Source organism: Equus asinus, chromosome 16 (assembly GCF_041296235.1).
Source record: "Equus asinus isolate D_3611 breed Donkey chromosome 16, EquAss-T2T_v2, whole genome shotgun sequence".
In the NCBI taxonomy this organism is placed as follows: Eukaryota; Metazoa; Chordata; class Mammalia; order Perissodactyla; family Equidae; genus Equus; species Equus asinus.
Window position 1 is genome coordinate 47809011 of NC_091805.1, and position 27996 is coordinate 47837006.

A 27996-nucleotide genomic window follows, 5' to 3' on the forward strand; every position below is an offset into this window, starting at 1 on the left:
AGTTCTTTTGTTCCTTGACCTTTGCATCACGCAACACTGTTGAACAATTCCTCTTGCTTCTAAAGTCCTCCTGCCTTTGTTTTCTGATAAGCCTGTCTCCTCCCACCTCTTTGCTTGCTATTCTTGGTGGGCTGGTTTTTGTCTGCCCTGGGCATTCTCTGGAGCGGCACCTTCAGTTCACTCCTCTGTTCATGTTTGGGCTGTCCTTGGCAAGCTTTCACCTCCCTCTGCTCATGTCCCTGGGACCTGGGATCTCCAGACCACGTCTTTCTCGGGGATCCGGATCTCTACAAACACAGCCTGACGGTATCTCTGTTTGGCTGCCTCATACAAAAAGCAAGTGCAACATATCAAAAACTTAATCATCACTTTCTCCATCACAGTCTTCTTTTGGCAACCAGATACTATTCAATGAATGGTACCCCCATCCACTCCAAGAAACCAGGAAGTCATCCCTGATCTCATATCTTCTCCCCACCCCCCATATGCCTCTGGCAACCAAGGCCCATCAGTCCCACCTTGTGAATAACCTCAGGACTTTAGTCCCCAGTCATTAATCTCCTGGATACTGCAATAGTCACCTGACTGCTGCTCCTGTTTGGAGTCTCACTTTCATCTGGGATCTCCCTACAATGGGAATCTGATTAGCCCTCTTTCCAGCTTCCCTTCCAGGATCAGAGCCCTGCTCCTTAGCTTGGACCACCACCTTCAACATCTTCTTTGCCTTGTCTTCTTTCCAGACTCACCTCCTGCCACTTTGTCTCAAGCAGCCTAAGCTCCACTCCTAGAGAATTACAGTATTGCTCCAAATGTTCCAGTCTCTCCTGTCTGCATGAAACCCTCTTCTCCCTTTCTCACCTCCACCAGGGAATGCCTGGTTGCCCTTCAAATCCTGACTCCTGCAGGTGGAGATCAACCCCCACCCTGTTCTCTCTGTTCCCATAACACTCACAGTACTGGCGCTATTTGTCTGTTTGCCCACTGGCTAAACTCTCAGAAGGCAAACCTTTTGTCTCATTCATCTCGTGTCCTAAGTACCTGGCTCAGAGTTGGTGCACAAAACATTTGTTGCATAAGTGAGTAAATGTTCAGTCCTTAGGTCCATAGACTTTTTTGCCTCAAAGATAGATAGCTCAGCAACTGCGTTTCCAGCACTGTCACTGTTGCTATTTCTGAATCTAATTGCTATTGCACAAAGCTGTTCAGGGCAAAAACTGCAGTAAGTGGAATAGTCCAGCAACTCCCTTCCAATGCAAATGCTCCATGCTCTTGCAAAATTGCTGCAGTCTTCAAAGGGTGTAGGCCTTTGGAATTTAAGGCAGCAAAAAACATTGCTGTCCAGTATGCTGCCTGGGAGATTCTTACCCCACGGCTGAAAAGCCCCTCTCTCCAGGATTGTTTCTTCCCCTCTCCCCCAATTCAGATTAACAACATTGAAAAATCACAAATCTAAGAAACCCCAGACAATCCACGGGCATATGAATTGCTGGAACCCAAGGCCCAAGCATACAGAGCTTGCCTTCTTCAGCCCCTGCAACATGCTGGACGTCCTCCCTGCTGGCAAGTTCAGAGGGTCATGGGACGCCCCACACGGAGATCAGTCACCCATGACTTTACCTGAAACTCCTGTTGACATACTTCCTATGCTCACACTCAACTCCCTCTTGGATAATGAGTTATGTGAGTTTATTACTTGCTAAAGACAGAATAGCATTTTCTTTCATTCAACCTAAAAGTCATCTTGCTTTGTCATAATCCCTCCTAACTCTACGAGGCTGGGACTGTGTGAACAAGGACTTGCTCCCCGAGGCCTGTGTGTGCTGTGGGGCTGTGTGGACCTCTCAAGCAGCCCCTCTCAGCCTTCAACTTTCCAGGCTGAAGTAAATCTATAGTGTCTGGAAGAAGGCCCTGAACCTAATAAATATTGAATGATGACTACGGAGCTGGATGATGATAAGAGCTGCCTTTAAAAGGGGATTCAAATTCTTGCCACGAGTCTGAGAAGTGAGAATTAATTAATAAATCATTGCCAAACACCGTGTTGAGATCAAATGAGTGTGCTTAGGTCCCCTTGGTACAAGGCATGGGCTCATTTGTTCCCAGATCTTCTCCAGTCGTTTCTGTTTCCAAGTGAGAAACGTTTCCTATATGTGCATGGGAGCCTGCCTTTGTGAGATGGCTGGACACTGTGTGAACCTTTCTGAGGACAGTACACTTGCGTAGGGACGACACCCTCCTATTAGGAGGAGGAAGGAGAGAAGGAAGATATGAGAGGGAAAGAGGAAATCTAATAAGTGCCCAGCTACAATTTTGTGCCAGGCACTGGTCTAGGAGCTTTGCATAGGTCATGTCCTTTAGCCTTCACGATAATCCCACGAAGGAGATTGAGATCCCTCTTACACAGATGTGGAAACTAAGGTCACAGAAGCTGTATAACTTGCTCAGAATGCCAGAAGCAGTGGGTCTGGACTTCAAAGCCAGACCTGTTGGAGCCTAAAGCCCGTAATCTGTCCCTAGGTCCCCTACCTAGGGGACTGTGTGACCCATGTGACCCTCCTACCCCGATAAGGCATGGTTTTTGCCCCTGTCCAGGGCAGCAGGCCTGTGCTCCTTCTTGCATTTTCTCTCCCACACAGACTCATGACTGGAGCCCACCCAGGCCCACAAGGCACTATATGAGCTGGCCGGTGCCCCTCCTTTCCTTTTCCTTCCCATACCTCCTTGCAGGAAGCACAGGGACAAGACGGCAGCAGTGACTCATCACTAGGAGAATAAAATCTTCAGTCAGGGCAGCCTGAATGGCGTGGCTGCATGCCTGACAATGAGAGAGTGTCCCCTGAGCTTTTGAAGGGCGTTGCCATTCACTGCTTTAAAACAAAGGCAGAGAAAGGACAGCAACCACAGGGGTGGGGTGGGAGTGCAGACTGAGGAGAGCTAGAGTGGAGACCACACTTTCCAGGGTGACAAAGGAGGAATAATGGGGAGTGGAGACTTTTCTGTGGCTATTATTTGAGCTATTTGCAACGTTAGGCAAATCCCAAGTGGTTTTCATTCACTCCTATTTTTATTTAGCTGATTAACCTGACCCTCAGGTGTGATGGACTTTCTCTACCTCAGAGGCCAGGCACGCAAAGGCCCCAAGTTGCAATGATTTCACCCGTGAAATGTAGGAGGCAGCCTGTCCAAGCACAGACTTTGCAAGACTTCTGTGTTCTGTCCCCAGGAGGGTTCCTGCCTCTGCTAAGTAGCAGATGAGATTTGTCACTCTCTTCGTCCTCTTACCCTTCCCCCAGGCTTATCCAGGGCCTGACCAATGGCCGAGAGGGGACACAGGGACATGTGGGAGTCGGCAAGGTGCTAGTGGACTCATCAGACAGACTGCAGTCCAGACAGCTCTGCCAGCCTGCATGATTGCACCAGGCCTCAGGGGCGACTGCACTGCCCCCTGGGTGGTATGGTTCTAAGACGGGGCAAGGAGCCTGAGGCATGGGTAGGCCAGAGGATGAGGCCTGGGTCTTTGACTGGGAGGACAGCAAACACCTCAAAGGGCACCGTCTTCCCTGAGCATCTTGCTGTTGGACCGCTCTAGGCTGAATTGTATCCTCCCAGATTCACATGGTGGAGCCCTAACCCCCAAAGTGACTGCATTTGCAGATGGGGCCATACGAAGGTAGTTAAGGGGAAATGAAGGCATAAGGGTGGACGCCTGATCTATTAGGATTAGTGTCCTTATAAGAAGAGACACCAGAGAGCTTGCTTCCTCTCTGCCATGTGAGGACACAGGAGAAGGTGGCCCCATCTGTAAGCAGGGAAGAGGGCCCTTTCCAGGAACCAAGCTGGGTGGCCCCTTGATCTTGGACTTCTAGCCTCCAGAGCTATGAGAAATAAATGTCTGTCATTTAGGCCACACAGTCTGCAGTATTTTGTTATAGCAGCTGGAGCAGATTAATGTAACCACTAAGATGTCAGTTACTAACAGATCAAACCAACCCTCAGTTTCCTTCTGCTTCCGGTAATGAATTTTCATCGCAGTCTGAGCAACCATTGTGCCACAATATCACCTTGTAACAATGATTGCAAAGGTGCCCCTCGTGGAGAGTTTGCTCAGGGAAGGAGTCCTCTGCCTTGTGCCCCCAGGCCATGCCTCTAGGGGAGCCTGGAAGCCCAGGTCAGGCCACAGCAGTTTCATGGAATCCAGGCCCGAGCCTGGCTGCCCTGCAGGGAAAGGAGGTGTTCTGGGAAACTGTGGACGTTTTGACCACGACAGTGACATCCCCAGGAACTGACTCACACCCTGCCTTACACCACCCCACTGTCCAGGCCAGTATGAGTGCCAGCACTAGGGCCCTGACAATGCTCCCTAGACAGCCATCCACTTTGGGTCCCTCTCTGCAAAAATCCTAGAAGGTAAAGCAGCTCACAAGGATTCGAAAGTTTCCTTAGGAAAATGCAGTCTTATCCAGGCCTTAAGGAGCTCAGTGTATGGAAAAGCCGGCTTTAAAAGAAGACTGTGATTTACAAAAAGACTCTCAACAGAAATCCTTTAACTAGGTCTTCCTTCTTTCCTATCAAAAATATGAGGCTTTAAAAAATTTGTATTTTTACTTGAATTCCTCGCACACATTTGTACTCTGTGAAATTAAGGTGCATATGGATTTGAAACGAGTAGCAGAGTTGATTCCATGAAAACAAATCTGCCTTAAGCCTCTGGAAGGTCTAGATAGGGCCCAGTGCAGATACCCAGAGAGTGGGAGGGGGAGGAGTGAGGACGGGAGAGCTGGCGCCCACAAGAAAGGCTGATGCTCAGTGTTTCATGGTTTTAGCAAGACAACCCCTCAGTAACCCTTTGACGTCATTTGAGCCCATTACGTCTCCAATTCCAGCGGTAACGGCGAGTATTTCTGACCACAGGCAGTGCGTGCAAGGAGGCTCCATTCCTCTGTCCAGGCCTCCCCTCTGCTTCTGCTTCTGCTTCTGCTTCCGGCCCCTCCTTTACTCAAACTCGACCCTGACACTGCACTCCCTCAGCCCCACAGTGTAGAGGCACCAGCAACCCGCAAAGACGTGTTCCACTCACCTTCTCATCCCAGAAACACAGCTGCAGAGACCGTCTCTGTGCCTCCATGAGAGCGTTGTGTAAGCTGGCACTTGGAACCCCCCATTTTCTCCTTGGAGCCCAGACGCAAATAAGAATAAAGCTTGCTTACATGCCTGGGACGTTTCTGAGCTCCAGTGCCCACAAAATTCCCTAGGACTGAGAAAGCAAGTCTGTTATTATGGTATTTGCAGACCCAGAGACTGTATTTAAGGCTTCAGGATGATGCTTATTATAACCCTTTCTTGGACTACCATGCCGAAAACACTAGTCTTTTTCAAGGAAATTTGCCAGGGAAGGCTGAAGGCATCTGATCCCGTAGGAATGTTTTGGGCTGGTTTCAAGTTGTACAGTCTGGGGGAGAAGGAAGTTTTCCCGAAGACTGCCCCGGGGTAGGAGAAGCCACACAGGGCTGTGCATTGCAAAACTCAAGGGGCTGCCATCCTCAGAAATCACGGTGGGAATATGGGGCCTCCTTGGAGCTGAGCCCTGTGGCAGCCCTGAAACCACCCAGAGGAAGTGGGCAACTATGGAAGACACTGATCCTGAATTAAAGATTAATGATGGGGAAGCAGGTGCTCAAGGATAGGCGAGGGTTCTGAGTTCTTCTGGGGGAGAACAATGAGGGAAACAAGCAGGTGTGCCAGCCAGGCACATAGGACTCCCAGAGGGATCGCGGCGGGGTGGGAGGAACAGAGGCACTTTTTCTCCAGTAAAGTTCTCCTTTTCTAAAAACACTTTCAAACTCATTTCCATTACTCAATGATCAAAACTCATCCTGCCATTTTGAATTTCTCCTTTTTTAAAAACTCATAATGCAATTAGAGAAATTGCACCCCACATCATTAATATCACTATGATACATTACCCCATTTGAAAAAACAAAAACATTGTATCTTCCATGTGCTATTACTTTGCCTGTGGGGAGGAAAGGCAGTGACATGCACGAATCTTCATGTTCTAGGAAGACTGAGCTAGAAGTGGTATAGAAGCAGATCCTGGAGAAATTCTAACAGTCAGAGAGGTGGCTCATTTCTTCCTTCATTCAGCAAACATCTATTGGGCACTTGCTACGTGTCAGGTGTATAAAGATGATTTCTTCCTCTATGTCATTTTAGATCCTCCGAGAAGCAGACACCAAAACAGAATTTGATGTGCAAGAAATTTACTGGGGAAAATGCCTATGAAAGATAAAGGAGGAAGAAGCAGGAGTGGATGGGGAGAGCCTTCACACAAACGAGGTGAGGCAGGTCTGACTCATGTGAAAGGAGAGCAGGAAGGAAGAATATCAGCCTGCAGGGCAGTTTGGAGAAAGTCTCCTCCAGGTCCAGAAAGAACCTCCGAAGCCTGCATGGCCTGTCGGAGGAGTCCCACGTAAGTCAGGGACTGGCCGACTCCAGCGCCCCCCTGGGATGCTTGCTGGCTGAGGGTAGGCTGGGAGAAATGTGAATGTCATGGTGGATCCAAAAGGCAGCAGCTGGAGGCTGTCGGCCAATTGCATTTCCCGCAGCAGGTTCTTTTGAAGGAGATCTGAGTGGAGCACTTCCATGGCCAGCACAGATTTCCAGGAGCTGTCAATTTAGGCAGGTAAACATATACATCACAGCTGTATTCCAAGCCTGTGGACTGGCCCTTTGGGGTTCTGTGTCCGTTCTGTGTTCACTCAGCCAGAGCCTGGGTTGTGGGCAGGGACCATGGTATGGAACATGGCTGCTCAGACAAGGAGGGCTGTGATGTGTGTGTAGATAGACCTCACAGGCCCAGGAAAGCAGGGAAATGGTTGATATAATACAATTATGTACAAGACACAGTGGCAGGAAGGCGGGAATTAACTAACTGCTTATGAAGGAGAGGTCAGGGAAGGGTCCAGGATAAAGGGACGTGGAATTGGGTTTACCACTGGAATTTATCACATACACAGGAGGTGATGCAGTCAAATCTGTCTCATTGGAAACCTGGATTCACATCCTGGCTCTGTCACTTATTAGCTTTTGACCTTGGGTGAGTCTCTTAACCTTTTTCAAGCCACAGTTTTTTCATCTGTAAAACAGAGATGATGATCGTAGCTATTTTACAGAGTTAGGATGATGCACGTAAATTCATTAGCAGAGTGCCTGACCTATGGGAAGTGACCAGTAAATGGTAACAGTTAGTATTCTTGTTGTTAATAATTCTGACATATCAGACAGTGGAAACAGCCTGTCCAAAGACATGAGAGGATGAAGGGCAGCCAGTCCGGGTTGCTGCCGGCAGTTTTCTGTGGCTGGATCATATGGTGCAAGGGAAAATGTGGGAGAAAACAGGTTGGGAAAACAGGCCCCGTGAGACGAAAAGCCTTATGTGCTGTGTAAGATATTTCGGACATCACACTAGGTTATGAGAAGCTATTAGAGGATATTGGGGGCGGGGGTCAGATTCACATGTTTAAAATTTCCCTCTGGCTGCAGAGCACTCAGTGGATCAGAGGGAGAAGAGACTGGAGGGGGAGATAGGTTAGGAGACTTTTGCACCAATCCAAGCACAGGATCAAAGGACCTAAGAGAGGGAGAGGAGAAGCAGGTTTGAAAGATCTTTAGGAGGAAGAACTGACAAGCTACGGTGACCAGCTGGGCATGCAGGTGAGGGAGGTGTCTTGGGTGAGGAAGATGCCTGGTTGTCTGGCTCGAGAGACTGGCTGGCTGGAGGTGCAGTGCAGCCAACAGCAACTGTAAGGCAGGAGCAAGTGATCGTGGGAGGATGGTGGAAACAAGAGAGTTGAGTGTGGCTGTGTTGAATCTGAGGGGCTTCCTGGACTTCCCAGGGGGCCTATCTGGCAGGTAGATGGATGAAGGGGTCTGGGGCTCAGATGAGAGGTCTAGAGGCACTGGAGATTGTGGCCACAGTCCAAGTGGGGGCCAGAATAAGAATGATGGTAGCAGTAAAAAGAAGAGGGTCGGTGTAAGACCATCATCGGGGCTGTGTGGTCTATCTGGACAACTCGTCTGCAGCCACCTTGTAAACACATGACGGAATGTGGGAGTATACTCAGCCCCACTGCCTCCTAAAGCCCCTTGAATCCACACTGATGCCGAAAAGATGAGCAGCCATCTGGGATTGCAAGAGTGAAAACCAGCTCAGACTGAAAAAGAAAAAAGGAGTCCTATAGTTAATCAGGCTGAGAGGACACAGGTAAAAGTGGCTGCAAAGTTGAAAGGAGACCTTGTTTCTCCCAAGGCCATGCAGTGACTATAAAATGAGCGACACGACTTTCCTACCAATGGCACCCCAGACCTGGTTTGCTAAACTCATTTAGTACTGAAGATACCGAAATGCTAAGCTGCCCTCGCCTCATGGCAGCACTTCATCCCTCCACTTCCCCTGATCCCACCTCAGAAAGTAAACCGTCCAAACCAGGTGCCTTCTCCCCGGCAGTCCAGTCCTCTCCGAGTCCTTCTGCCAGAACACATACCTTATGGAGGACATTTCCCTCCTCCCTCTTGGCCACTGCGCCTCTAGACTGGAACAAGCCAATAACTCTGACACATGTGTGTGTCAGACCACAGGTTGTCCCTGTTGGTCTGTGGTTGATTCAGTTTTAACAATATGCACATCCTAAAAACAGAAGTATTGCTGATGACAATATGCTACCCAGCAGGATCACTGGGGACCATGGAACCCCTGGTTGGACTAAAGTGTAAGAGGAATAACTTTAATCAGAAATTTGGAATAGGAGCAGGCCTGGCCACACTTGGCTGGGAACCTGTCAGCTTGCACTCAGAGAACTGCTTCTCTTCTGGGGCCAGGTCTTAAAAGGGACACTGGCAAACGGGACCACATTCCAGGGAGAATGATAGAGTGTTAAGATAACTCAAAATAAAACACATGAGGCGTGCTTGTAAGAACATGAGGAAATTGAGTTCTTCAAGGGAAAATGCTAGAAAACCATCTTCTATTATCTAAGAGGGCATAAAATTTAAAAGCGATTAAACTTGCCCATTAAGGCCTGGAAGGATAGGATAGGACCAATGAGTCCATCCTTGGCAGGATACAGGCCAAGGCAGACTCAAACTCAGCAGAAGGAGAATTTCACTTGCAGTCAGAGTGGACCACAGGCAGCCTAGACTGCTGTAGGAAGCATGGGCGCCTTATCACAGGGGGTATTTAAAAAGAGGCTGGACGTTGCCTTGGACCAGGCTGTCGTACAAGGAACCTAAGCCTCATCGGGACTTTGGACTAGATGATCTTTCAGCCCCTCCTACTCAGAGTCTGTGTCCTGAAAGCAGTGGCAAGACAAGCCACCTAATGCCATCAATGCCTGTGGCTCCCTTCTCAGGGAGGTGAGGGGCAGGTGGAGGAGGTGAGGGTGATGGAACCAGCCCAAAGCTCTCTACTGAGGGACATTCCTTCATCAGAAGCAACTGTGATACCATAAGACTCCAGCCACCTGGCTATGGCTGCCTGAACTAGCGGTGGGCAAGTACTATTGCAAGAAAGCTCTAGAAAAGCAGGAATTTGAACTGGAAGTTATAAAGAGAGGGCTGGTGGGTTGGGGACAGAAAGAGAAACTGAAGAAAATCCACAGAAAGTAGGCTACAAGCAAGGCCACGGGAGGCCGCAGGGGTCCTGATGCAGCAGAGGTTGTGGGGCAGGGCAGAGTTACAGATGTTCCAGCAGTGACACTGGGAGGAGGTGAGTGCAGTCTCCATAGTGACATGGAACGAAAGAGCCCCTGGGGCCAAGATATAGAGAGAAGGTAGACTATTGCTGCCCTGGGGTCCTCCGGTTCTGGCTCTTGTTCCTTTTCTGCCCTTGGTGGAGCCAAGTATGCCACTGTCCCTGGGTTCCACGAGAGTCCAGTTGTCCTTATAGCCAGGCACACCCATGGAAATATGGCCCTTACTTGAAGCAAACTGAGCGAGATCCTGTTTCTTGAAACTCAAAGAATTTAGAGGTCTCGGGGGGAAAGACACTGACCTCTTGGGTCTTGAAAAGAGTCTATGCAGTGGTACAGCTAGTGACAGGCTGGTAATCCGTAAACAACCAGAAAATGCAAATCCCCCTCTCAGATATTCATCTCTCCACGGGCCCATCACCCACTCCCTACATCCTACCTGGGGTTGGCTGGGGGCCGACCATCCCTATTTTTCTTGTACATCAGCTTCTCTCCTGTCAAAATAACAGAGACTCCTGGAATGAGAAGGCAGTGCCCCAGGTGGGCAGGGGCCCATAAAGTAGACAGAATACTGGAGGCTTCAGCCAGGAGTTGGATCACAAATAGAATGCAGCCTCCCTCTGCGAAAGTAAGAGGCTATCTGAGGTGAGAGAACAGCCTCAGAATCCTCCAATCAATCATGGCCTGTTCTCTAAATGCCTGCAGCAAGAGCCAACAGCCCTGGAGGCCCGAGGCTGCGGAGGGAGGCTGGTGACCTCTCACTTGGGCCCCGGCCTTCGGCCAAACTTTGTCTGTAAGAGGACCTCAGCCTCATCGTGAGGATTTGTGAAAGTATTACTTATGAAGTCTTTTTTGACCCCTACCTTACGGAAGAGGGATCACTTTGCCTTTGCTACTGCAGGGCAACACTTCAGAGATGCACCCTGGGGAGCCCTGCAGGGAGTGCAGTCTACCCACGGCGCTCCGTTCCCACTGCTCACTGCCCATACTGTTGTTATGATTGTTTTTTGAATATTGTTATTTTTTTAACAAGTCATTTCCCTTGAGAGGTAAGGGGCCTCATTATTATTATTTTTTTTTAGGGAAAGATTTGCCCTGAGCCAACATCTGTTGCCAATCTTCTTCTTTTTTTCCCCTCCCCAAAGCCCCAGTACATAGCTGTGCATCCTAGGTGTAAGTCCTTCTAGTTCTTCCATGTGAGCTGCCACTACAGCATGGCAACTGACAGGTGGGTGGTGTGTTTCTGCGACCTCGAAGCAGACCTGGGCTGCTGAAGCAGTGAGTGCTGAACTTTACCCACGAGGCCATCAGAGCTGGCTCAGGGCCTCATCTTTTTTCTTTATCCCCAACATTTAGCCCAGTGCCTGGTATAGAATGGGGCTCAGTAAATGACTGATGAATGAATAACCGTCAGATAAAATAACCAAATTCAAGCTCCATGAATTGCTACATTGGCTCTATGTTCATCCCAAATGCCTTTTCTGGGTCCCCACCACACTCCTAGGAAATAAGCATCCACTTGGAAACACAGTGCATATTTACACATTGCGGTTTCTATTTACTTAGTTCCTCTTCTTGAGTTCCTCAGCGATGTCCACTTCTCCACCAAGCTCCAGGCCCCTGGGGACATGGACGCATCACCAAGCTTGCTTATTAAAGCTTCAAGGGATATAGTTGGAAGACAAGTCCTTAACCTTTGAGTTTTGTTAGGACATAAATTCTTAAAAAGGCACAAAGTAAGACCACTAAATCGTGCCCCACTAAACAGAGAGGGGGATGTTGATACTAAGATGTGATCCCTAAGGAGGATGATTGCAGAAGCACGTACTTTATATCTGTGAGACTGGGCCCAAGGCCCAGCTCCACTACGTGCTGTTAGTGTGACCGTGGACCAGTTTCTCAAGCTCTCAAAACCTTGGTTTCCTCATCTGTAAAAGCCACAATTTGGCACAGGCCTGCCACGGAATAAGCTCTGAATACATGTTGGCTATTGCTTGTGGTTCTCCATAAGCTTATAGACAGAGAATTCAGAGATTTTAAACATCACCAAGTTATCGAGTTCTTCTGCACATGGTCAAAGGTGCTGTGAGAGGAGTGGGGGTAGAGGTGAGAAATCCAGAGGACACACCCTCCCTTCAACCAGAATTGCTCTGCATGCATCTGCGTGACTGACGGAGCTTTTATGGAGGATTCAGGGGAAAGGAAAAGACAGAGTTTTCACTGCCAAAATTCATCCAAACTGCAAACCGGTGCCAGGATCTCCTCTTCAACATCCTGGCCAAATGGTTGTCCTGTCTTTTCTTAAACACTTAAATTCTCTCTCTGAGGCCCCAAACTAATTTGCTTAGCAATTTTCTTACTCTTTAGAATATTCGGAAGCTCAAACAAATGGCTAAACAAGTTTTATTGCCTTGTAGAAGTCCCGCCAGACCTATTTTAATGAAAAGAGCATTGTTCAAAATTAATTGAAGTCCAATACTCTTGCAACGGTGCCACAATGGTCACTGAAAAGGATTGTCTTCCATAGGTTATAAATGTCACTCAGCAATCTTGGCCACACTGTTCATTTGCTTAGCAAATCCTTTTGGTTACAGTGAGCATAAAGATAATTTTCAGCCTAGACCCTTGTGCAAATTACCACAAATTCTGAATCAATGGAATTTGAAATCATAAGATTTCAGTGTTGCTATAATGATGTTTTCCCTTCTGCAGTTCTCGTGATTTTTCAAATCATTTTCCTAGCTGATGTCTTACTTTTGCCAGCCCCGCCGCACTGAGAGGAGAATCAGATAAAATTCTACAGGTCAGCATGCTCTGTAAACTGCAAAGCTCCGAAAATGTTTATAATTAATAAGTTATTAGGCTCCAGATCTGCCGACTCTGACTCACAGCCTGATCCTTAGGCCTTGCAGCGTCTCTCGCTCTGAAGGCTGGAAGATGACTCAGGTCAGAGCTGCCCAGCCACAGTTAGAGAAATATCCCGGATTTGCACGGCTTTGTGTCTTCCAGGACAGAGGAGGACACTGGTGACTCCCAGGTGCTAATGCAGATGGGCACAGAAATGAAATGGGTGGGCAAGTGTGCAGTGCGGTCAGGGAGGGGTAACTGAAGAAGCCCTCATCGACAAGAAAACCTGCCCTTTGGTTTACAGCTACAACTGCTCTCTGCTCTGCTTGCTGTCCTCACCCATTTCCATTTTCAGGATCATAGCCATCTTTGAAGCCCAGGCCAACCAGCTGCTATGCCACCTCCTTCAGGAGCCGATTCTGATCATCTCAAGTTCAAGTCATCCATGTCTCTCCTCTGAGCTTGTCAAGGTCTTTGCCCGACTCCCCTGACCCTTCTTCCATATAGCCTTGTACTGCTGCTAGGAAACAAGGCTTTTCTTTCCTGGTAGTATAAGCAATCTGAGAGTGGGGCCATGCAATTTTTGTCTTACCTAGCACACTGCGTTATGTAGAGCAGATTGTGGCAGATGTAGTCCCAACTACCCCTTCTCCCCTTTGTCCTTTTCATAAGTCTTGGCTGAGTACGTGGCTGCCTAGCTAGAGTGACATTTCCCAGATTCCTTTGCAGCTAGGCATGGCCCTATGAGGCTTCTGTCAAATGGGTAAGAGCAGAAGTGAGGTGAAATTCCACTTTACATTCCTAACGAGTGAGTAGCTGGTCCATTTTGTGCTTTCCCCTTCCCGTGGGCTGGGGAGCAGATGTAGCAGACAAGAATTGCACCCTGGGGGTGGCAGAGCAACAAGAGGGAAGGAACTTGTGTCCCTAGGAAAGCTCCCTCTTACCTGGACAGCTCACCCCAAACACTTAGGTGAAAGACAAATAACCTATTTTTCTTAAGCTATTCTATTTCAGGATCTCTGTATTAAAATTGCCTTGCCTAATTGCTAATCAGAGTACAGGTGCTCAATACAATTTTTTTGTGTGGGAATGAATGGATGCATGGATAAACCAAGAAATAAATAAAATGAATGCATGAATAAGTAAATGACCTGTCGTCAGTTGTAGTTCTGCTTTAAGCAAAACCTGTCTAATTTTCCTAAAGGTGTCTCTGATTTTCCCGAAAGAGAAGGAGCCAGGGAAGAGTTTGGGGAAGAGAAGGAGGACCTGTGCTTCAGAGGGCAGGTCCCTGGGAGTCCAGTGATGGCTTTGCTACTGATTCACTTTTTGTATGATGTTAGGTTACTCCCCAGGGACCTGCTATCCGAAAATTCAGAAAGAACTTTTCTACTGTCAGGAGTTCAATTGAAATAACTTGAGCTGGCAATGTGCATGGACTATCAGATAACAATAAAGGATGCTCAGTGAATCTATCCTTCTTATGACAATGTTCTTTAAGAAATTCAATGAATTTTTTCTAATGTGCAACCAACTGCCTCTGTAAGGTGAAGCAGCATCATATGGTGGAGAAAGATAATATGTGCTCTACATTCCTCATAGGGTTACATGTAGTGCGAAGCAAACGAGATCAGGCGTGCAAAAGTCAACTGGTAAGCCTAGTAATGGATGGCTGTGTTTTATCTGCCTGGCAACTTCCTTCCGTTATCTATCCATGTGATTCTGGCTGCTAATCACAGTCCCCTCTCCCGGGCCCAAATAGTGAGAAAGTGACCCAGGCCTGGCCAATCATAGTCTCTAATTTTTTGGTCACAGTGATTCATCCAAAGAGTGAACACGTGACCCAGGTTGAGCCATCAGAGCTCTTCCCTAGGAAGAGCTTGTATCTCTCCGTTCTCCCTGGGTTACCGGCTGGGGTGAAGTCAGCCTAGAGCTCTTTGCAGCCCTGGGTTCTGAATGGAGGAAGCAGAGTTCAGAGATGGAGAGGGAGGCTCTGACTGATGTCTGAGACCAGCTCCACTTCTGTCCTCCAGAATTACATGAACAAAAGATGTTTGTGACATAAAAAAACTCCCCCCTTCTTTTTTTTTTAAGCTGATTTAGTATCTTTTACCTGAAATCAAAATAATCCTAATAACATACTGTATACAAGTAATATAACACCCAAGAGATTCATTCAAATGGACTTTGAGAGCTTACTTAGAGATTCTAACCAGGGACAATGCCACTTCAGATTCTAACCAAGAATGGTCATCTTTTGTCTGGAAGAGTTATCCTTTTGACCAACCATGTGACATCTAAGGGGACATACACTTAGTGGTAAAGATGGAAGAGGAACTCAACCAGCCAGTGAGTCTAGTCTAGCTCACCCTGGTGACCAGGGTAATGATAGTTTTGCTTGAATATTTCCAAGGATGGGAGTGTCACCTCCTCACAAGGCAACCACCCTATTGCTGTACGTCATTGAGTCTTAGAAATAAAACCAAATCTGTCCCCTTTAGACTTTTCTTTGTTTTCCTTTTGTTCTCTGACGATATACAGGATTTCAACCTGACCCCCATCCACACTCCCAACCTTCTAAGTGGATGGCTGTTCAGATATGTGAAGAGAGATAACATGTGTCCCTGAGTCTTTTCTTCTCTGGACTCTGAGCAACTTTGCTCAGGTGACAAAGCTGTTAAACTCTTTACCAACCTGACTTGTCTCTGTGGGTACTCGCCAATGAGCCAATATCCCTCTTCAGCCATGATATCCAGAACCACAGTCAGAACTGCAGCCATGTTTGCCAGCGCAAAACCTACCACAATGATGACCACCCTTGATCTGGATCCGGACATTGTAGACATGAAACCTAAATTTATGTCTCTCTCTTTTTTTTAGTTCTTCTCAGACTGTTGACTCATATTGAGCTTAAAATAAACTAAAACCACTAATTCTTCTCTCTCATGAAGTGCTATTAACCTATATTTTGCTTTTGTGGCTTATTCTTGAAACCAAGTGAAAGAAGTTACATTGATTCTGATTTATTCATCGTGGTTCATCATTTTGTATTTTTAAAAATACTGAGCATGTGCACAAATATGTTTTCTACATTGCTCAGAGTTTGGTCATTTGCAAATTAGATAAGCTTTCCTCTTTGACTTTATTCAAATCATTGATTAAAATGTTGACTAGGATTGGCCCAAGGGCAAGAAACCTGGCTTCAGAAGGCCAGGGATTTTTTTCAGAGTGAATGCCTTCAGCCAACTATGAATCCGCCCACGGGTACACCGCGCAACCCACCTTCCTCCATCTGGTTTCCATCATGAGAAATTTGTCAAACTCCTGAGCTGACCTCATTAATGCACTAATGATAATTGTCCCTTAACATTGGAGAAAGGCCTGGACCAACAGGCCTGGGACAGGTTCATTTTGTGGGTAGGGGGAGAGGAGGAGCAGAATGGGCCCTGCAGAGAGAAGATCGGACCAGCACAGAAGCCCTGAGGGCTTAGGGGTGTGGAAGCTTTTGAAGGAGATGTGGAGGAAATGAGAATACAACTTCCTCCTGTTCCCTGTTCGCCCGGGCAAGTCTGGTAGGAATATATGCTAGATTTAACCACTCAGCACGCAGTATCTAGTCCTTAATGTTGACCACACTGTGGTACAAGCCTGGTGCTGCAAAGACAGGCCTACACTCCCAGACCCAGAATTGACAGATCCTTGTTATAAGGTTTTCAGGCACATTTTAATACTTTCCTACGCCCTAGAACCCTGGAACTTGGGTAGGTGAAAAATAGTCCTAAACATCCTAAGAGCTGCGGTGTGGGGCTCAGCCAAGTGCATTTCTGGGGAAGGTTACACAGGACCCGCAATAGAGTGGCAGGGTCAAAGCTCTGAGGGAGGAGGCAGGGGCGTCAGGAAACCCTGGGGAAATACTCCGCGGGACTGCTGAGTCCAAAGGGGCTGTCGAGGCTTCCATGGGGGCTTCTCACCATTGGAATCTGGACTGAGGTTTGGGTGTTTATATCTTTCACGTTGAAATTTGTGAGCAGATAGCATTTCAGAATTCTATTACTTTCATAGGGCTGCTGTAACAAATTACCACCAACTGGATGAGTTAAAACAATACAAATGTACTCTCTCAAGTTCTGGAGGCAGAAGTCCACAATCGTGCTGTCAGTGGGGCCACACTTCCTTCCGAGGCTCTGGGAGAGAATCCACTCCACGACTCTCTCTTCCTTTCTAGTGGCTGCCGACACTCCTTGGTTTGTAACCACATCAGTCCAATCTCTGCCTCTGTCTTCACACCGCCTTCTCCTCTCAGCATCTTCTTCTCTTCTGTCTGTTTCAAACCTCTCTCTGCCCTTTTAATAATAAGGACACAGGTCATCTAATTTAAAGCCCACTGGATAATCCAGGGAGATGTCATCTCAAGATTCTTAATTGAATTATGTCTGCAAAGACCCTTTTTCCAGATCAAGTAACATGCACAGATTCTGGGGATCAGGATGCAGACATATATTTGGGGGGCCATCATTCAATGCGCTGTAAGAATACATCTCAATTTTCTTTGGCTAGTACCAGTCACTCTCTCATCTTGACCCTGAGCAGAGCTTTTGCTGCCAAAAGCAATGGAGAGTTGCAGTTGGAAAGGAAGAGTATGTATATTACCACCTACGGATGGAAACATAGCACAATGTTCACTGGGATCTGGAGAAAGAACATATATACAAAGGAAACATTTTATTTTAAGCCCCCAACACCAAACACCATCTTACTCTCCTTAGATATATAACCAACCAGAGTGACTAAAAGTACAATTTGGGTGTGTGTGCATGTATGAGTCTTGTGTTTTAAAAAATCATTTGAGAGGCTGGCCCAGTGGTGCAGTGGTTAAGTTCGCACTTTCCACTTCGGCGGTGCCAGTTCGGATCCCACGTGCGGACATGGCACTGTTTGGCAAGCCATGCTATGGAAGGTGTCCCACATATAAAGTAGAGGAAGGTGGGCATGGATATTAGCTCAGGGCCAGTCTTCCTCAGCAAAAAAGAGGAAGATTGGCAGCAGATGTTAGCTCCAGGGCTAATCTTCCTTAAAAATAAAGTCATTTGATTGGGATACATTATTATTTTTGCTTGTTAATTTTGCTTTTATCTAATAGTTTGAAGACCCCTTTCCATCTAACATGAGATCACTGCATCCTGCCCTAGTTCCCCACTTGTACTTTATTCCTGCACCAACTCTAGCTCTTTGTGGCCAGCAAGGAGACGATTCAGGGGCGTCTTCGTCCTGTGCCTCAACTGGACTCTCCTTCCCATGTTTGCCCCGTTCCTAGTAGCTGCTCTCACCTGTTACAATAATCCCTGGGTGGCTGCTGCTGGATAGGCTAGCACGCGGGCAGAGGGTCAGGGAGCGTGATAGCAATAACATAGGGCCGCTGCTTGGGCAGTTACGAGCTAAATTCATTCATTCAAGTAGACCTCTCTGAGCGCCAGTTACGTGCGAGACACCATGCTAGGTCTTAGGAGACGGGGCATGTAAAGATGATGCCACCTCAAAAGCACTTAAAGCAGTTTCATAACATCCCATCTTTCAGACTGAGAATTTTGAATCCAAAGTAAAGAAGACAAAGTTACGTCAGTAGAGTGGAACTGTCAGTACCCACGGAACACTGCAAATGCCTTATTCTTTTAATTCTTTACAAGCAGCATTCACACACATCCTCTCACTAGAATTAAAGGCATCACCCTACTGAGGCTGGTAGCCTCTCACAGTTTCCAGAGGAGGAAACTGAGGCTCAGGTGGTAAACTGGTTGGCCCAGGTTCCCAGCCAGTAGGTGGCAGAGCTGGGGTCAATTTCCTCCACAAGGTCTGGGGCTCTTTCCACTCTGCCGTGACACAGTTTGTCTTGACTCTTGCCTGCCTCCACTTCTGAGCTGTTTCCAGCCCCTCTCCTGTCTCCTCAGTGCCCCTGGGACCCTGTGCCCTTAGGGTTCCTTCTGGCCTCCCCTCCCTGAGATATTGCCAGGGCTCCTTCATCTTCATCCAGGAGCTTCTCAGTTCCCTAGTTTGATTAATTATGCTAATGGGTGAAAATAGGTCAAACACAGCAAATTTCCAATCCTATTTTAAGCTTTGGGGAGAAGAAGCTTTAATGGAAAATGAATACAAAGACTAGTTAGTGGACATGCTGGCTGAAGGATAAACTACTTTCATCATCAGGCAAACATTTACCCAGCTCTTATCATCCGGAGGAAATGAGCTGGGAAGGAGATGAGCCGGGAAGGAGATGGGAGGGTGTGGGGTCATGGATCCCCAGTGTCAGGGAGCAGAGGCCGGGAGGTGGGAGCCAGCGGGAGCTCCGTTTGGGTCCTTGCTGTGAGATACTGGGCAAGCGACAAGCTCTCTGAGCATAGTGTCCTGTGAAATAGAGATAAAAATATCGATACAAGGTTCTCATGAGGATTCAATGGGCTAAAGTATATAGACATGCCTGGGAGGGGTTAGGAGTTTCATTCTTAATATGTTAGTCCCTTTCCTTTTGAGAGCTTACATCCCCGTCAGGAGGTAAAGTCACTAACATGAATTGCTGTGTGGTTAACGACACTCCAACAGCCTCGCCTTCCGGAAACTTGCAAAAAGCCACATACTCTGGGGAGGTGGTGAGAGGACAGAACACAGGTGAGAAGGTGGGGCACAGGTGAGAAGACAGGAGTGCAGGTGAGAGAAGGGACACAGGGGAGAGAGCATGGGGCAGAGGAGAAAGTCGGGGCACAGGTGAGAAGATACAGGCGCAGGAGAGAGGGCAAGGGCACAGGGGTGCAGGGGCGAAGGCAGGGGCACAGGGATGAAGGCAGGGTCACAGGGGAGAGGGCAGGGGCACAGGGGAGAGGGCAGGGTCACAGGGGAGAGGGCAGGGGCGCAGGGGAGAGGGCAGGGGCGCAGGGGAGAGTGCAGGGGTGCAGGGGAGAGGGCAGGGGCGCAGGGGAGAGGGCAGGGACACAGGGATGAAGGCAGGGTCACAGGGAGAGGGCAGGGGCACAGGGAAGAGGGCAGGGGTGCAGGGGTGCAGGGGAGAGGGCAGGGACACAGGGGAGAGTGCAGGGACACAGGGGAGAGTGCAGGGGTGCAGGGGAGAGGGCAGGGACACAGGGGAGAGGGCAGGGGTGCAGGGGAGAGGGCAGGGACACAGGGGAGAGGGCAGGGGTGCAGGGGAGAGTGCAGGGGTGCAGGGGAGAGGGCAGGGACACAGGGGAGAGGGCAGGGGTGCAGGGGAGAGGGCAGGGGTGCAGGGGAGAGGGCAGGGGTGCAGGGGAGAGGGCAGGGGCACAGGGATGAAGGCAGGGGCACGTGGAGAGGGCAGGGACGCAGGGGAGAGGACAAGGACACAAGTCCAAGGCAGGTGGATGGGGTCGTAACGGGGCTTGAGGGCAGAGAAGGAGCGTGCTGTGGGTGTTCGTGAATGGGCTCTCCTCCTTGGGAGGCTTCCTGTCTTCCTTTCACTGTTTAAAAACATGCTTAACTTACAAAAATGATACGTACTTGTAAAAATAAAAATTTCAAACAATGCAAAATTTTATAAATTCTTTACAAAACGTACTTAAGTTGCCTCTCTCACTCTCCCGGCCCAGCAGCCAGCACTAAGCCTTGTGAACCATTTGACATCGTCCTTCCACACCTTCGCTCACGCCCCACTGAACCTATCCTGGATATACTGCTTTTGATTTTAAAACAATGACTTAAAAAACAAAACAAAACAAAAACCAATGGTTTCCCCTACCAATTGTTCTGCAACTTGCTTTTTTTGTTGTTTTTTACTCAAAGTCTATCCCAGCCAACTTTCCATGTCGGTAAACACAGCTCCACCGCATTGTTTCGAAGACTTCCATGGTATTGCATCACATCCATACATGGTGATTTAACTTGTTCTCAGTAAATTTTCTCCAGTTGTTCACTATTATAAACAACGGTGCAATTTGTTCATTGTCAACAAATAGGGAGTAAGCAGCTAGTGTGCACCAGGCCCCAGGCTGTGCGTTAGAGACGCAACAGTGAATAAGAAAGGCCACGTTCCCCGTGCCCAAGGAGCTTACAGGCTAGTGGGGGAAGAAGCCCCCAGTGCAGAATCGTAACCATGACTCTCAGAGATGCAGACAGGAGGGCGACCTCATCGGTACGTGAAGGAGGCTTCCACAGGGATGATGCTGAGGCAGCAGCAGTCAGCCGAATGAAGGAGTGTTCCAGGTCTTCTGTGCAGAGAGAACAGTTCCTGAGAGCCCCTTGGTGGAAGAGGCAGAGTGTGCTGGACTGTAGGCAGACAAGGTGGCCGGAGCACAGAGAACCCGGCGTGGAGAGGTAGGGGGCAGGGCTGGACCAGCAGGGCCCCCTGGACCAGCTGGAGGAGTTCCCTTTTATGCTAAGAGCTGTGCAAAGCCAGAGCAGAGTTTCATCAGCAGGGCAGTGCCACCAAATGTCCTTGTGATAAGCTTATTCCCACTGCAGAGGGGAGAAGAGAGGGCAGGGGAAGCAGAGCGAGGCAGGAGGACCCGCCAGGAGGAATTTGTCAAGCCAGAGGGGATGGGAGCTTGGAGCACGGTGGTGGCCACGGAGGTGGAGAGAAGTGGAAATTTTTAGAAATATTAAGGAAATAAATGAGGCTAATGGGGTTTTGGTGGCAGATTGATCATGGGAGGGTGAGATATAAGAGTGACTCCTTGATTTCTGGCTTGTGCAATTTGCACAGTGAAGATGCTGTTAATTGAGATAAGGAACAGTGGAAAAGAAACCAGGGAAAGACAAGAGGGGAGGGAGAAAGGAGAGGTCAAGACAGGACTGCCTTTTTTGGTTAGACTTTTGCAATCGCTCTCCTTACTAGATACACCCAGTTGCAGAAGCTATCTCAGTTTAACACAGTTGTTCTCTGTAAGTCTGCTTGCCTGCTTTTAGACTCCTCGACAGTGGGATCCACACCTTTAATCTTCAAATCCTCGGTGCCCAGCATAAAGTCTATGATGAGTGTATTAGTTTCCTAGAGCTGACGTAACAAATTACCAAAAGCTGGGAGGCTTAAAACAACAAAACGTATTCTCGCAGTGCTAGAGGCCAGAAGTCCAAAATCAAGGTGTGGCGGGGCCACATTCCCTCTGAAGCCTCTAGGAGAGGATCCTTCTTGGCCTCTTCCAGCTTCTGGGAGCTCCAGGCCTTCCTTGGCTTGGGCAGAGTGACTCTGATCTCTGCCTCTGTCTTCTCTGTCTCTGCCTGTCTCCCTCTACCTTCCTCTCATAAGAACATGTTATTGGACTTCAGGATGTTTGAAGTTCAATAACTCGAAATCCAGGATGATCTCACCTCAAGATCCTTAACCTAATTACGTCTTCCAAGGCCCTTTTTCCATTGCTTATTCCAAGAATAAGATCCCCAGATCTTATTCTTAAAACGCACTGAAACCTGCTGGTGGGAATGTAAAATGGTACAACCACTATGGCAGTTTCTTAAAAAGTTAAACCTATACCTACCGGCTAATCCAGCCGTTCCACTTCTATGAATTTATCTAAGAGAAAAGAAAGCACGTGTCCACACAAAGACTTGTATGCAAATGCTCATAGCAGCTTTATTTGTAAGAGTCAAAAACTGGAAACAACCCAGATGTCCACCAACAGGTGAATGGATAAAGAAATTGTGGTGTATCCTTACAATGGAATCCTACTCAGCAATAAAAAGGAATGAAGTACACAGCAACATAGGTGAATCTCAAAATAACTATACAGAGTGAAGGAAGCCAGACAAAAAAAAAGAATACATACTAAATAATGCTGTTTACATAAAACTCTAGAAAATGCAAACTGATCTATAGTGACAGAAAGCAGATCAATGATTACTTGGGGATGGGCTGGGCTGGAGGAGAGACCAGAAAGGGACACAAGGAAACACTTGGGGGTGACGGATGTGTTCACCACCTTGATCATGGTGATGTTTATACATGTGTAAAAACTTACCAAGTTGCACACTTTAAATATATGCAGTTTATTGTATATCAATTATACCTCAATAAAACTATTATTTAAAAACCCACTGGAGAATTTTTAATTAAGATAGAGGCATGATCAGATTTTCAAAGATCTTCCAGTTGTACAGAAATGGGGAAGACATTAGAGATAGGGAACCCAGCTAAGGCATAATTACATATATAGTTAGGTAAGAGAGGAAGTGCTGATTCATTCATTTTAATTGCTGTGTAGTATTCCATTGTGGAAATATACTGTAATTTATTTACCCATCTACCCATTGAAGGTCATTTAGGTTGTTTTCAATCATTTAGTATTACAAAAATGCCTTAATGAGCAGTCTTGTAAGTTTCTCCAAGTTCTCACATGATCGTTTCTGTAACGAAAAACGCAGGTGGAATTGTTGAGTCACAGAGTCTGAATACCTTCAAGTTTACTAAGTATTACCATATTGCGCTCTCCAAAGTCATTGCAAAAGTAGCAACTTCTGTCAGTATTTAATGAAAGTCCCCATTGTTCTACATTCTCATCAACACTTGGCATTATCAAAATTTTTAAATGTTGATGGGTGTAAAATGGTATCTCACTGTTTTTCCAATCTGCATTTCCAGGATTATTAGTGAGGTTGTACATCTTTTCTTATTTCTCTTGGCCATTGAGGTTCCTTCCTCTTGTGAATTCTGTACATATCCTTGGCTTGTTTTTTGCTGAGCCATTTCTCTTACTTTTATTGATCTCTAGTTCACCTTATAGTCTCATACTCTAATTCTTTGTCAGCTGTATGCTTTTCCAAAAATCTCCCAATCTGTGGCTTATTTTTCACTTTGTTTTATATTACCCTTTGTTATACAGTACATTTGTTTCCTAATGCTCCTGTAACAAATTACCACAAATTTAGTGGCTTAAAACAATAAATTTATTATCTTATAGTCCAGAGATCAGAAGACCAAAGTGGCTTTCACTGACTAAAATCAGTGTGTCTGCTGGGCTGCATTCCTCCTGCAGGCTCTGCTGGAGGACCTGTTTCCTTGCCTTTTCTGGGTTCTAGAGCCTACCTACATTTCTTGGCTTCCTCCTTCTGCAAAGCCAGCTACATAGAATCTTCAACTCTCTCCCTTACTTTGACGCTCCTATGTCCCTCTTACAAGGACTGTAGGTCAACCCAATTTATTAGTCCACTTTCCCTACAAATCTGCTAAGCCATCTTTATCAGAGAGCAAGCTTTCATAAATGTATGGGTTTGTTTCCGAGTTCTTTGTTCTTTTAATTATCTACTCCCTTGCTTCTCAAAGTGTGGTCCATGGACCAGCAGTATCAGCATTACCTTGTAGCTTGTTCGAAATGCAGAATATCAAGCCCCATCCCAGATCTTCTCAATAGGATCTGCGATTAACAAGATCCCCAGGGGATTCCTATGAGCATGAAAGTTTGAGAAGCATGAGTCTACTCCATGCTTTTGAAATCTTAATTACTTTCGCTTTATTTCAAGTATTGATATCTGGTAAGTCAAGGTCCCCTCTTTGTTGTTCCTCATGTTGAATTAATAGTTTAATCTGGAGAGGATTGGAAATTTCATGATAATTGAAATCAATGCATAAGCTTCTCATTTTCCACTTATTCAGGTCTTCTTTAATGTTTTTCAGTAAACTGTAGTAATATTTTCCATAAAGGTTTTGTATATTCTTTTTGTGGGTTTTATACCTAGGAAACTTACATGCTTTGTTGCTATTGAAAATGGTATTTTTTATTACCTTTTCTAATTGTTGTAGATATATTGGAAGGCAATTTGTATTTGCAAATTGATCTAGCAACTTTGCAGAACATTTTTTTGTTAGTGCTAATAGTATTTCTACAGATTCTCCTGTTTTTTCTTTTTTGTAGATAATATGGCCTGTGAATAATAATAGCTTTGTTTCTTCCTTCCTTGTCTTCTCAACTTTTATTTATTTTCCTTGGATTAATCCCCTAGCTCTGATTTCCAGTATAATGTTGAGCAGAAGTAGTGATGCTGTGATGGTCTTGATCCTGAATTTAAAGGAGATCACTGAAATCTCCAACATAAATTAGATATTTATAGCTATTTTTTGATGGATACACTTTAAAAGGTTAAAGAAGTGTTCTTCATTTTCTAGTTTGCTAAGATTTAAAAAAAATAATAGATATCAAATTTTATCAAGTGCTTTTCATGTGTCTACTGAACTGCCCAGTAGGTGTATAAAAAGGAATGCAAGGCAATCCCCAGAAATGGTAATGATGTTAGAGTGGAAGAGTTCTAAGGGATTATTTTCATCTACTTTCCTATCTGTTTGTAATATTATTATATTGCTTCCTTATTTTAAATACTTCATTCTTCAGGGGACCCAATAGTAGTGTTGCAGGATCCAAATGAAATATATTTTTCTGTTCCTTTTCAGAAGACTCACAATATTGGCCTGTTCAGTGATGTTGAGGGAAGACTGGCCATAAAAATTCAGATCATGTAAGCACTCACATATTTAAAAAGTACTTATTGAACACCTATCATATTTCAGACATGCTAGAAGCGAGGATTAAAAAAAAAAAACAAATAAGATTGGGCTCTTTTCTCAGAGAGTAAGCATTGTCCAGTGTCTAAATTCCCAGGGTCAGGTTAACTTTTTACAAGCAGTTAATCTTGGGTAAATTACTCACTTACGCTCTTTGAGCTTCAATTATCTCATTCGTAAAATGGATATAATAATAGAATGTTCTAATGGATTTTGCATGATTAAGATGCTTTGGGTTATAAATAATTCAATTTAAACAATAAGGGAAATATATCCCTTCACATAAAAAGATGTCCTCATACCCCTGGGTTGGTTATCTCAGTAATCAATGACACGATCAAAGACTCAATTACCTTCCATTTCTTGCTTCTGACATTTTCTTTATGTCTCCTTGTTCTCAGGCTAATTCCTCTCTTAACTGCAAAATGGTTGCCAAAGCTTCTGGCATCCAGAAACTATTGAGAAACACCTCCTCTTTCCTCCACTCATTAGACTTCTCTTCCTATCTCATTGGCCAGAGTTTTATTACATGTCCATGCTGAAACGAATCGCTCGAAGAGAAAAGGGATCATAGTAATTGGTTTAGACCAGTTGGGATACAGCTTTCCTTGAGTTACTAGGTGGAAGAGTAGAGACCCAAACAAAATTAGGGGTCTGCCAGCCATGAAGGAAGGAATGGTTGTTTGGTAGGCAATGGGAGAATCTCCTACAGGGTTCTCGTAAACCTGTAATGAGATGATTTGTGCAAAGCTCTTGGAATGGTACTGGGTGCATAGTAAGCACTCCAATCAAAGTTAGCTAGAAATATTTATCATGTACTTTACAATTAAGTTATAAATCTAGGCAAGTCTTAAAAAAAGTCATATTTTTCTTATGGTGTCCAGTGTTAGACAAGGTAACCATAGGAGCACAAGGGAGCCCCTAACCTGGTTTGGAGAGAGGCATTGAAGGGTGAGGAGGGGTGGGAGAGTCCATCAGGAAAGGCAGAAAGAGATGGCCTTGAGTTGAATCTTGAAAGACATATAGGAGTGAGCAGACTTAAAAATGAAAAAAGATGGAGTGGGCCTGGGGCATGGGGCTAGAGACTTACCGGTCCTCCATGCACTGGAAAGCGTCTGGGGAGGAGGAGAAGGGACTGGAAAGGAGGAGGCTGAGAAAACCTTTGCGACTAGGTGTGCCCAGAGTGCAGGGTGATGTCAAAATGTTAAATGTCTTAAACAAACTGATCTCGAGCACATGTCAAAGTTTATTATCTTGCTAGCAAAGAAACCAGAAAGCTGAAAAAAGAGTGTGCTGGTTCAGAGAGGAGTTATATAGCCGGGGGGAAAAAATCTTACATAAGTTGCCAGTTTTTAAAATGAGAAAGATTGCAAGGTCATTTCACAAGATCATAACAATATCAAGTGCATATTGGTTGTACCAAAGGGCAGTTGCAACAAAACAATCTTAAGATGTCAGGTATGATGACCGGCAGTCAAAAGAGAGAGAGAAAAAAAGACCTGGCACATTTAAGAAGCAAATGGTAAGTGTTCATTTCTTTCTGCATTTGGAATAGTCAGCTTACATCCCCAGCATTAGCGTCTGATGGGGCCAACCAACAGGTAAGCAGGAAACAGAGTCAGCTATTCAGGGCCGTGAGCAGAAGCATGGTGCGAAGGGAAGGTCAAAGTGGGACTTCAAGTTCTTATTTTAAACAGTCATCCCTGATGACTTCATTTGAGCTACAAAGATGCAAAAACAGCTTGCCCACTGCTTAGTTTTGGATAACACTTTTTCCCACTGGAAATGAAAAGCGGTCTACTGCAATGCTGGGAGAGCAGGCTCACTCTCTGGGATCTGGTCCCCTTCTCCAGGGCCTGGGAAGACCTATCATAACACCCAGAAGGAAGACAAACTGAGACAAACAACATGCCCAGTGGTGCAGTTCCTGTGTGCTTTTAAACACCTGCATGAAGAAATCTTGCGTGCTGTCTTCACTAGGAACCTGAAATGACAGTTCTATCTTAAATGACCAGTTTTGTCAAGTCTAGACCAGGACTGTGGCCGGCCCCATCCAGGATCAGAGACTGCGGATTCCTCACTAATTTCCTGCAGTCCAGCCCCATCCAAGGGCAGCAGGAACCAGAAAGCACCAGGATGTGACAGCATCTACCTGAGGTTCGGTTTGCTCCGGGCCAGAAAGGGCAGCTCCTTCTGAACGCTCTCCAAGGAGGCATGACTTGCCAAGACAGAGTGTTCCAATTCTGCTACACCCAGAAGACATAAAACAACCAGTATGTTTGAGGGAAGCAGCAATCGAGGGTGGGAAAGTAAATAATTTTATACTCCCTTGATTGGGTGGAAGTTGAGAAAGAGGTGAGAATGCCTGCCAGGCCTTCCGTGGAGCTGTGGGCCTCGGCCAGCCCTCTGTCCTCACCTCCACTGTGGGCCGGGCTTCATCCCTCACATTCTGGCACACAGTCAGCTGCCCCCCCAGGCTTCTGGAGGGCACCGTCCTCTGTGTAAAAGGCCTGCTGTGGTGCTGACCAGGGACTCGGACAAAGCCTGGGGAAGAACTCTTCCCTCTCATCATCCTACCCCCACCCCTTAAACCTGTATCTTTTGACCAAAAGGTCAGAGTGAAAATAAAGGTCAGAGTGAAAATAAAGGTCAGAAGAAAGTAAACTGTGTGGCTGAGGAGTTATTCCTGTCCTCTCCTGCCATCCCTTTCTTACATCTCACCCTTGGGCAGCAGCATTCTCTTCCGGCAGCCCACACCTAGCATGTTGTTTCTCTCCTCTGGGCCTCTGTCCGCGCTGAGTCCCTTCAGCCTGCGACATTCTGTTGAACTGTTATGAAAGCTAGAACAGGTGCTGCTCCCAGGCGCCATAGCATCCTGAGTTCCCTTCACATGAAACA

General features: G+C 46.5%; 2 long non-coding RNA genes across 5 annotated transcripts in view; one reads left to right on the forward strand and one right to left on the reverse strand.

Annotated features, from left to right (window-relative positions):
- LOC123277659 (uncharacterized) overlaps positions 1-27996 on the forward strand; it is a 60010-nt gene that overhangs the window by 13307 nt on the left and 18707 nt on the right. Inside the window, exon 4 of one of the 3 annotated variants that reach the window (XR_011494930.1) lies at positions 26952-27989. The exons of 1 other annotated variant lie outside the window; for it this stretch is intronic. This is a non-coding gene — a long non-coding RNA (uncharacterized lncRNA). Of the gene's footprint in view, positions 1-6213; positions 16739-26951; positions 27990-27996 lie in introns of those variants that run through there. One more of the 3 variants, XR_011494929.1, reaches the window with a different exon arrangement.
- Positions 16888-26959, reverse strand: LOC139040410 (uncharacterized). 2 transcript variants are annotated; one of them, XR_011494932.1, is made up of 3 exons: positions 22085-26959; positions 18804-18989; positions 16888-17243 (listed from the first exon to the last, which is right to left on the reverse strand). It is a non-coding gene; the product is annotated as an uncharacterized lncRNA (long non-coding RNA). The 2 variants fall into 2 exon arrangements; XR_011494933.1 differs by having other exon boundaries at positions 16888-17279.